This window comes from Schistocerca americana, chromosome 2, assembly GCF_021461395.2.
Source record: "Schistocerca americana isolate TAMUIC-IGC-003095 chromosome 2, iqSchAmer2.1, whole genome shotgun sequence".
Classification (NCBI taxonomy): domain Eukaryota; kingdom Metazoa; phylum Arthropoda; class Insecta; order Orthoptera; family Acrididae; genus Schistocerca; species Schistocerca americana.
The window spans coordinates 574,647,503-574,658,155 of record NC_060120.1 but is presented as its reverse complement, the minus strand read 5'-3'; the positions used below and the strand labels follow the sequence as shown (position 1 = coordinate 574,658,155).

Here is a 10,653-nt window from a genome sequence, read left to right as displayed (position 1 = left end):
TGGCTGAAAATGACTTACAAGGTCGTGGCGCCCTCCTTCGGTAATGCTGAAATTGAATATGGTGTTGCCCCACCCTTAGCCTTGACAACGGCTGTCACTCAATTAGGTGCTGGAAAGTTTCTTGGGGAATGGCAGTCCATTCTTCACGGAGTGCTGCACTGAGGAGAGGTATCGATGTCGGTCGGTGAGGGTTGGCACGAAGTCGGGGCTCAAAAACATCCCAAAGGTGTTCTATAGGATTCAGGTCAGGACTCTGTGCAGGCCAGTCCACTACAGGGATGTTATTGTCGTAGAACCACTCTGCCACAGGCCGTACATTATTAACAGGTGCTAGATCGTGTTGAAAGGTGCAATAGCCATCCTCGAATAGCTCTTCGACAGCTGGAAGCAAGAAGGTGCTTAGAACATCAATATAGGCCTGTGCTGTGATAGTGCCACGCAAAACAACCAGGGGTGCAAACCCCCTCCATGAAAAAGACGACCACGCCATAACACAACCACCTCCGAATTTTACTGTTGGCACTACACACGCTGGCAGATGACGTTCACCGGGCATTCGCCATACCCACACCCTGCCATCGGATCGCCACAGCCGGCCGGAGTGGCCGAGCGGTTCTAGGCGCTACAGTCTGGAACCGCGCGACCGCTACGGTCGCAGGTTCGAATCCTGCATCGGGCATAGATGTGTGTGATGTCCTTAGGTTAGTTAGGTTTAAGTAGTTCTAAGTTCTCGTTTTTCCACTCTTCAGTTGTCCAATGTTTACGCTCCATACACAAAGTGAGGCGTCGTTTGGCAGTTACCGGCGTGATGTGTGGCTTATGAGTAGCCGTTCGACCATAAAATCCAAGTTTTCTAACCTCCCTCCTTACTATCATAGAACTTGAGTGGATCCTGATGCAGTTTTGAATTCCTGTGTGATGGTCTGGATAGATGTCTGCCTATTACACATTACGACCAAAGTCAACTGTCGGCGGTCTCTGTCAGTCAGCAGACGAGATCGACCTGTACGTTTTTGTGTTGTACGTGTCCCTTCACGTTTCCACTTCATTATCACACCGGAAACAGTGGATCTAGGGATGTTTAGGAGTGTGGAAATCTCGCGGACAGACATATGATACAAGTGACACCCAATCACCTGACCACTTTCGACGTCCGTGAGTTCCGAGGAGAAGCCCATTCTGATATCTCACGATGTCTAATGACTACTGAGGCCGCTGATAAGGAGTTCATGGCAGTAGGTGGCAGCAGAATGCACCTAATATGAAAAACGTATGGTTTTGGGGGTGTCCTGATACATTTGATCACGTAGTGTACTTTGTCAAACATCCCCTATAGATAATTAAAACGACAGATCACCAACATATTACTCCTATGTGAAATATAGGAGATCACCACCTTAATTAATCACTAACGCACTTATACACACTCTGATAGTGCCACTTCCATTTCTTTTACTTTAGTACAAAAAGACTGTTGTGATAGCTCTCCACTCTTCATTTGAAAATAAGCTGTTTACTCTAAAAAAAGTCGCAGTGGATGCAAAGAAACAGATTTCAGGAGTTCTCAGCCCAGTTCCTTTTCAAGAACTGAAGGTAAAGCACAGTGTGCAAAGGAAAATCGTTTTATGTTCAGACATATGCACGTACATTAATATTGAGTTTCTCAGCAATGGCACTCTCACTTTCTCAGTTTTTCCATCGCATAGGCTGTTTTCCGTGGTGTCAGTGCTGTAACACATATTCATACTTTTTACAAATGGTACTCCATTTCAACAATAAATATTAACAATATTTAAACTCTGCACTACATTGTCTAAGAGTTCGAAATTTCATTACTATCATTCTTAGATCAATTCCAGTTTCATTTCTAGCTACAATGCACACAACTTAATCAAAATATTAAAAAAATAACATTTCATATAAAAAGTAAAAGCAGTTGCTTTGTATTAATCCAGATAACTACAAGACAATCAAAAACTGGAAGACTTAAATACGTAAGTAAATAATTGTAAACTGAAAGAGGCAATAAGGACTGCCGCATCGTTCCCTACTCCACACAATATGGTAAACCCTAACACTATCAATACTTTAATTGATTTCCTAAATTTACAAAATTTAAAATTCACGTAAAACTCTACAAAAATTTACTTGAGATAGCCATGATGCAGTTTAGAGATATTGTGGATTGCACAGTGCATGAAGAAGGTGATATGGTAGCAAGAAATAGCTTAAGCATCTGCAGCATCAAATATTACACACTCCAAAACCAAGTCCAAAATATTCCTCTCTGTAGCGTAAGCTTACCTTGTGTTCACTGCGATGCATTACATTTCTTGAGAGATACTGGACATTATTGTTCTTGGTGGCATATTCCATTTGACCACAGCTAGACACAAGGCTGGAATGCCGTATCACATGCACTATACGGAAGAAATATGACATGAAGGACTAAATTGTCTCCTACAAAATGTACAAATACAAAAAAAGAAAGGCTTCACGTCTACTCAAGAACATATGAAGTCCCATGATAGATGTAAGAAGCACTGGAAAAAGCATATACAACTACAGTATGTAATAAACATCTTTGTTACTAGTTATAACTTTTAAAAAAAGAAGAAAAGATAGCATAGCAACATATTTCTCCTTAGCCAATAAGGCTCAGAACAATTTCAGTGTTGAATGTCATACACAATACTAAACCTTTAAGCACAGCATGTTAATACTTCTTGAACCATACCTTAAACCTTCGTTCTTGTTGGCTAGAAAACAACCATTGCCCTCATTTGTGCACTTCATCAGTGTTGTCTGCTTTGAAGAGAAAGGCCATTTCCTGAGATGCTAACATTGCGTGACAATTTACTCTAGTCAACTGTAAACTTGATTGCCAGAGCGACTTGTTTAGCACGGAGATAGTGAAGTACAGTCTTCAGCCCCATTCGCCATGCGCAGAAATGCATTGATGTTAGTTATAATTATTTGGTCCAGCAATACGTATGTTGAGAGACTGGCTCCGATCAGCGAAGACTGCTCATCAACTGCCATTTTGACAATAGCTTCCTGAGGCATCTCCCACACACTTTTGTATAACGCTTTTATGTATCAGGAATTCCGGTGATACTCTGTATTGATCCACCGCTTGCTATTATTGCATTCTTCATACCTGCACTCCTCAGAGCACATTTAGTCAAATCTGTTATGAGACGCTGGTTTACAATTTGAAATTCTCCAGACAAACACAGCGTGTACATACACTGCTGGTTTATGGCTTAAACGATACATTGTATCAAAGGAACTGGGAAGTTGATGGAGCTAGTATTGAAGCCAACAAGCGTGAGTTGTGGACACCACGCACCGCAATTTTTTCGTTGAGAGCAGCCTAGTTCCCAAGTGAAGTAGGTTTAACGTCCCACATATCAAAACGCAAAATGCCTTTGTTAAAGGAATTCTTCTGTAAGTCTCATAAGAACCCAAAGTCTCTGACAGTTCACAGCTTGTTTTAAGAGTTCCGTAGTAGACAGTTTAGACAGTTTCAATTACAAGTATATGGATTTATAATTTTTGATCTTCTTCACTCTCAAAATGCATCTGAAAGGCCATGAACGCCAATACAAATAGGACGATGTCGCATATTTTATGTGTTTGTTTCTGGTGCAGGACAACAATTGACTTCAACTATTTAATTTAAACTTGTGGTCACAGTTTTTGAAACGTCTTTCAACCTGTCAAAATAATATGTCTTGTCAGGTTTCACAAACATATTAACAGCTATGAACGCAAGATTGCATACGGCAATCTCTGTTGGCGATGTTTTCTCAATAATGCTTATACATGAGTTGCTGGATTTTATTGTACCCATATTTTGTTTGCTAGATTTTTCATTGCAGGCATCCTTGTGCAGCATGTAAGGTGTTCCCGTTTCCATTTGTGACTGTATAATAGCACACCACAACTGCTAAGCCCTCAATTTGCATACATATTTTCCTTCATCTTCACATTTTGTACAGAGTTTCTCAAGTTATTCGTCAAAACAATCGTTGGGGGTGGGGGCACAGTAAGCTCCATATTTCATTGACCTCTACGTGGCACATGAATAAATCTGTGATCCGAAAGGCATACAACAGATGAAGAGCACGAACTTCATTTTTTTATGTGTTCCTTTACAGATCCAAGAATAGAGAGACGTCTGCATGCCATGGCTCCAGATAGATTGCAAATGCACCAGGTCTCTTATTATTGCAATGATCTGAACGTATTTTTTTTTATACACGCAGCACAGAAATTAGGAATTTGGACGTACCATTTATGCCAGCAATATAACTAGCAGCATTGCAAATACAATCAACGCTAAGGCCAATACATCCTATCGATTTGGAAATCATTGCACGCTCCCTTAAGGTATTATAAATGCCTTCAATACTGCCCTCCTTCACGCACAACAGTAAACAACCTGATAAGTTTTGAAGTGCCAGCTTCATAGAGAGTAGGAGAAGTGTCTTTCAGATAACAGACTTCAGGTCTTTATGACAGCGTCTGTGTCCTCGGCAGGTAAGCCAACAGCCAAACACGTCAACATGTGTTGAGGCTTTTCAGCAACTTTTCCATCACTGTGTAGCAAGTATGAACGTTCTAGTGTCTTGAAGCCAAAGTAGCTATTATTAAAATATATATTATAAATTATTTGAGCTTTAAGCCTTTCTGCAGTTTTCATTATAATTTAATGGTGGAATTCTGTTACAAGAGGACTCTTCCCTTTCGTCACAGGACTGAACATGTTATACAAATCATATATTACAGCGTATAAGCCTTCGGTTTCTATGTGTAGGTTTGAAACTGCAATTCTTGCTGCCAACAGAGCATAATCGGGGTGTTTGGTTGTCATTGTGGTGGCAGTGTCTGCTGCAAAGATTATCCAGCTAGATTGTTGTCACAGCAGAATATAAACCACTGATAACTTTCAGAGTGATTGCTGGCCGTTTCACAAAATTCTTGTTCAATAGTACGGTTTTTATATTCTGGATATAATCTTGTCAAAACGGACTTCCTCTTTCCTTCCACCTCTCTTCAAAAAGAAAAATTTTACCAGGTCTATCGACAGCCATTTTGGGAATTCTACGTTTGCCGCTGAAACCCCTAATGTGCACAACAAACCGCACCCAACAATCCGCACCAACTCAGCTATCCAAGCATGACTCACGATGTACCCTCATAGCTTTACTTTTTCCAGTACTTAATCTCCTACCTTACAGACGTCATAGAAGGTCTCATGCATACCCTACGGGACTGGCACTCCTGGATGAAAGGATATTGTACAGACATGGCTTAGCCACAGCTTGGTTGATTGTTTCCATATTGAACTTCCACTCTGCACCGGAGTGAGCGCTGATTTGAAACTTTGTCGCAGGTGAAACCTTTGTGCCGAACCGGCTCTCAAACCTTGGAGCATTGCCTTTCGCGGGCAAGTGCTCTACGCAGTGTGCTACCTAGCGCAACTCACTGTGCTAAGAAGTGCTAGACCTGCAACGTAATCAGGAGAAGTGCGAATGTTGGAAGGTAGGAGATGAGGTAATGGTGGAAGTACGTATATCTCTGTTGTCGGTTCCTGAGCCGTGCCTGAATAGCTCAATCGGTAGAGAAATTCCCCCTGAAAGGTACAGACCCCAGGTTCGAGTCCTGGGTTGCCACACATATTTTATCTTCCAAGAAGTTTCAAATCAACGCACGCTCAGCTGCAGAGTGAAAATGTACTTTGAAAATATTAAAAAACGTTTCGCAGGACTGTGAAAATGTTAGTCAGTTCAAGAATGACCATTTCACTCTCCAGGGTAAAGTACACGAAGCTGCAGTTTCGGGACGTGAGCTGGTGTGTGAGCGTGCTTAGCTCAGTTTTGACAAAATGCTCTGCTATTGTGTGGGTTCAAAAATGGTTCAAATGGCTCTGAGCACTATGGGACTCGACTGCTGAGGTCATTAGTCCCCTAGAACTTAGAACTAGTTAAACCTAACTAACCTAAGGACATCACAAACATCCATGCCCGAGGCAGGATTCGAACCTGCGACTGTAGCAGTCTTGCGGTTCCAGACTGCAGCGCCTTTAACCGCACGGCCACTTCGGCCGGCTATTGTGTGGGAGATGAATATAGATGTAGATTATGTTATTTCAAAATCCTGTAACCTCCACACATTTTAAATAAGCAAATGGAACAGTTGATCCAAGAGTCTCTCAACAATTTTATAGCGCATTCGTTCCCGCGACCGGAAAGACTGCGAAATTCTCCACATATGAAACATGTCAGGGCCGTACACTTGGATGAGCTGAGGGGCACGCCTCATTCCACTAGGGAACAGCTTTGTAACTGGCCTGAAGATACTGGGATGGATGTTTCAGGGGCCTGGTGGATAACGCTCATAAAGCGATCCATATAATGCAAAAGACTGTCCTGGTGTTGTAATATAGTCAGTTGCTGATTATCTACTTCAGCAGCACCCTTTTAGATACTGGTCGATCTACTATGCAAACACGTTCCAATGAGCTGTATCCGCGAGGTCTGAAAAATCATACTCGGTAGTTGTGCCAAAGTGAGTAATCTGTTATGTGCTCAAAACTAAAGAGCTTCTGAAATGAGTTTCTCAACAGATCGACCTCTGCGGCAGATGGTAGAGCAACGTTCATGCTTATTTTATTCGGAGACGTCACACGTAAGAGATAGGCAAATGAAATCGAGACAGATGGAGGGAATGTAAGTAAACTCTTTATTATTACAGAAGCAGTTGCCATAACTGTTAATACGAGGGACGTTCAATAAATAATGAAACAAATTTTTTTCTGAAAGCACGTTGGCTTTATTTTGAATGCAATACACATTATTCCCCACACTATTTGCTACAATACCCTATTTTTCATCATACTACCCGTCCAGCAGCTGGTGGTCTAGTGGCTAGCGTTGTTGCCTCTGGATGACGGGGTCCCGGGTTCGATTCTCCGCCGTGTTGGGGATTTACTCGGTCCGTGGACTGGGTGTTTGTGTTGAGCCCATCATATCATCATCGTTCGTGAGAGTGGATAGATTGGATTGTGTAAAAACTGGACTGTGTCAAAACCGGGACTCTGTACGGGCGCAGATGACCGCGCAGTTGAGCGCCCCGCAAACCAAGCGTCATCAGCGTCCAGTGCGACGGCCTTACACCGCCTTACTCTGAGGAACTGGTGCCATTCTATTGGTCGACGTCGGAGCCAACGTCTTCATCAATAACCTCCACACATCCATGTACTGCTTCCTATGGAGTGCATCCTTCATTGGGCCAAGCAGATGAAAGTCGGAAGGTGCAAGAGCCAGGCTGTAGGGTGGCTGAGTAAGAAGAGTCCAATGAAGATTTGAGAGCACCGCTCGTGTGCACAGACTTTGTGAGACCTTGCGTTGCCATGCAGTAGGACAAGTTCGTTTGCATTCTTGTGGCGACGAACACACTGACGTTCCTTTCATTTTCTGAGAGTAGTACATTACAATTAAGAGTTGATGGGGGAGGATGTAAAACACAGTAACCACATTCAGAGTCCCAGGAGACCGTCGCCATGACTTTACCGGCTGAGAGTGCGGTTTTGTACTTCTTCTTCGGAGGAGAGATGCTCTTTCGCCACTCCATGGATTGCCGTTCTGTTTCCGATTCGATGTGATGAACCTGGGGACGACTTCGACAAAAAATTGTCACGACCAGCTTTGTAATGCGCAGGCAGTTCCGTACAGGTGGTAGGTGGTCCTTCGTTGCTCTTTATGGTCTTCTGTTAGGCGGCGAGGAACCCTGCGGGCAGACGTTTTTGAGTATCCCGAATGGTGGACGAGTGTGTCAGCATTACCAACAGAAATGTCCAGTTGAGCAGCTACGTGATTGATTCCGATCCGTCGATCTCCTCGAATGAGAGTGTCCGGATCTTCCATTACTGCGGGAGTCACAGTCGTGTGCGGCCGACTGGCTCTCGGGAGATCGGAAAGGTTCGCACGACAGACGCCTCGCCCTCAGTTACGGACGCCATTTTCAAGGCTACGCATAGCACCACCATCTATCGGAACTTCATCACGAAACTACACGGAGTGAAGCGGAAATATTCTTCGATGGCCCACAACAAATTCCAAATTTCTGAACAGAAGTCATAAATTTCGCTGAGGAGCCCTTACGCGTCCTCCGTACAGTACAGATCTCTCCCCATGCGATTTACTTATTTTTTCAGCGCTGAAGGAAGATTTTTGTGGCCCCCCATTTGCTTCAGACGAAGAGGTGCCCGCCTGGGTACAGTCATGGTTCCGTAGGCAACCGCAAACAATTTTCCAGGACGATTTTGACCGTTTTGTCTCGCAGTGGGATGAATCTGTTAACAGTTATGGCAACAACTTTCACCTCAAGAGACTGGTAAGGAGCTAATGGTTATTAAACTTTCTGCAAACCTTTCAGCACAGGCAGTTGATCCAAGATCCTCGTTAACAGAAACAAACTACAATCCACCATCACGTTGCATCGTGGTCGCTGAAGCACTGATAGATGTATGTTATGGTTACACAGGGTAAACCCGCACTCCAATGACCAAGTTTTGGTGGTTCTTCATGTGATATCTTCTGAATATTTTGGTATCAGAGACTGGCAGCTTGTTGCAGAGTAGTAATGCAATCATGATTTATTTGGTTTGTTACATCAGTCAATTTTGTTTCTGCGTAAATAACTTTGCAACAGCGAAAAGCATGAAATATTGAGTTACAAAAACATTCAACGAAAACACACAGCAATGCAACCACCGCCAGAACCACAAAAACAGTGACGTGATTGCTGTCGCTGCTGGAACACATCAGCATCGCTCTTCCATTGCATTTAGTACACGAGGTGTACACCGGCAAATTCTTCATCGGTCTACCTATTCATATTGGTTTGTATCTCTGTTAACGTAAAATTAGCACCGACTGGCAAACAGACACGAGTCAGAGCCGAGCAGTACAGAATGCAAACTTGACGGCAAAGAGTAAAGTGGGCATTACTGTTATTATCACGTACCGTGAGCGAATGGAACATACAGTCGACATTTGTACTGTCGAGTAGATATTTTCGGTGCAACACAATACAAAGGTAAGTGGGGATGGATGACAAACGAAATGCTATTACTCTATAATGAACTGCTGGAGATTATGGGTATCTCATATCAAAAGACACAGAGAATGTCCCTAAAGAAACATCAGAATTTTGTCGGTGGAGTTCTGTTTCACCCTATAGAAATTATATGGATATGGTGTCTGTTCTTTCGGACATTTCCGATAGCACAGACATCATATCCATATAAGTATATAGTTCTGGCAATACCGGCCATGATCTTCTTCTTCTCAGCGAATGCACACATATTTTTTAAAAAAAATGGGTCGGAGCACTATGGGACTTAACATCTGAGGTCATCAGTCCCCTAGAACTTAGAACTACTTAAACCTTACTAACCTAAGGACATCATACACATCCATGCTCCAGGCAGGATTCGAACCTGCGACCGTAGCGGTCGTGCAGTTCCAGAATATAGCGCCTAGAACCGCTCGGCCACTCCGGCCGGCTCGCACATATTCCCCGAACTCTTACGGGACTTCGTAAGAATGTCATCCACGAGTAATGAGTGTGTTGGGGTGGGACACTACGAATGTAGTGTGTGGACATACAAAGTGAGAATGTGGATCTGACGGGAGTCGTGCGCGAGATAGTCCCTGGGGTCGCACTATCCTCTGTGCCCTCGGTGGCTCAGATGAATGCCGGCACGGTAGCTCAGCGAGTTCGGTCAGAGAGCTGGTTGGCCTCTGTAATAAAAAACTGAGTGGAAATATCAACAAATGAACTTGAACGGATGTCATGTGACGTACGCAACGACAAAAAAAAGGATGGATAGAGCCAAGAGTCGCCGTAAAAGAACTAATTACTGCTTTTTGAACAAAAAGCTGTTTCCACTGTATTTTGCTTAAGACTCCAACCAATGTGTGTACTTGTCGCACCTCGTTAAGCAAGCTGTAATCTCCCAATCTGCAGGGGTTCCGCCGCCAGTGCAGCGTCGTTGTCCTGTGCTGGAGCCACTGACCGCCTCGCCAGCAACTCTGTTAATTGCCTGCCAGCGACAAATCCACCCCTTAACAGCCCAGGCGGCGGGCGGACGCACCGAGACCCGCCCCCCTGGGCTGCGAGTGCCGCCCATCTGCTCCGCTGCGCGCAGATCAAACAGTCCGCCCTCTGTCTTCCGCTTCCTGGAAGCTTGCCTTGTTATCCTCAACTGTTGCGAGAGAGAAAGCTGGTCCAACAAAGCAGGAAGTTGACAGAGTAGTGGAAGGTATAGTGAAAGGAAAGTTAGTAATAAAAGCTGACTACGCAGACCTTTTGCAAGTAGCTTTAAAAATATATCTGGCATTACTTGCCTGCGAAATAATTCACTCATTTTGCTGACCATTAAAACTGCAACACTCCGAAGGATAGAATTAAACGAAATTTTACTTACTGTGAATTTATAGAGTAGCAGGAAGACTGAGTGATTGATGGATTTGGAGGAGGGGACCAAATAGCGAGGTCGTCGGTCCCATCGGATAAGAGAAGGATGGGGAACGAAGTCGGCAGTGCCCTTGCAAAGGAACCATCCCGGCATTTACCTGA

General features: G+C 43.8%; 1 pseudogene; it reads right to left on the bottom strand.

Moving 5' to 3' along the window:
• Positions 1-2,795: 2,795 nt before the first annotated feature.
• LOC124594192 lies at positions 2,796-10,204 on the bottom strand (annotated as a pseudogene).
• Positions 10,205-10,653: the final 449 nt, after the last annotated feature.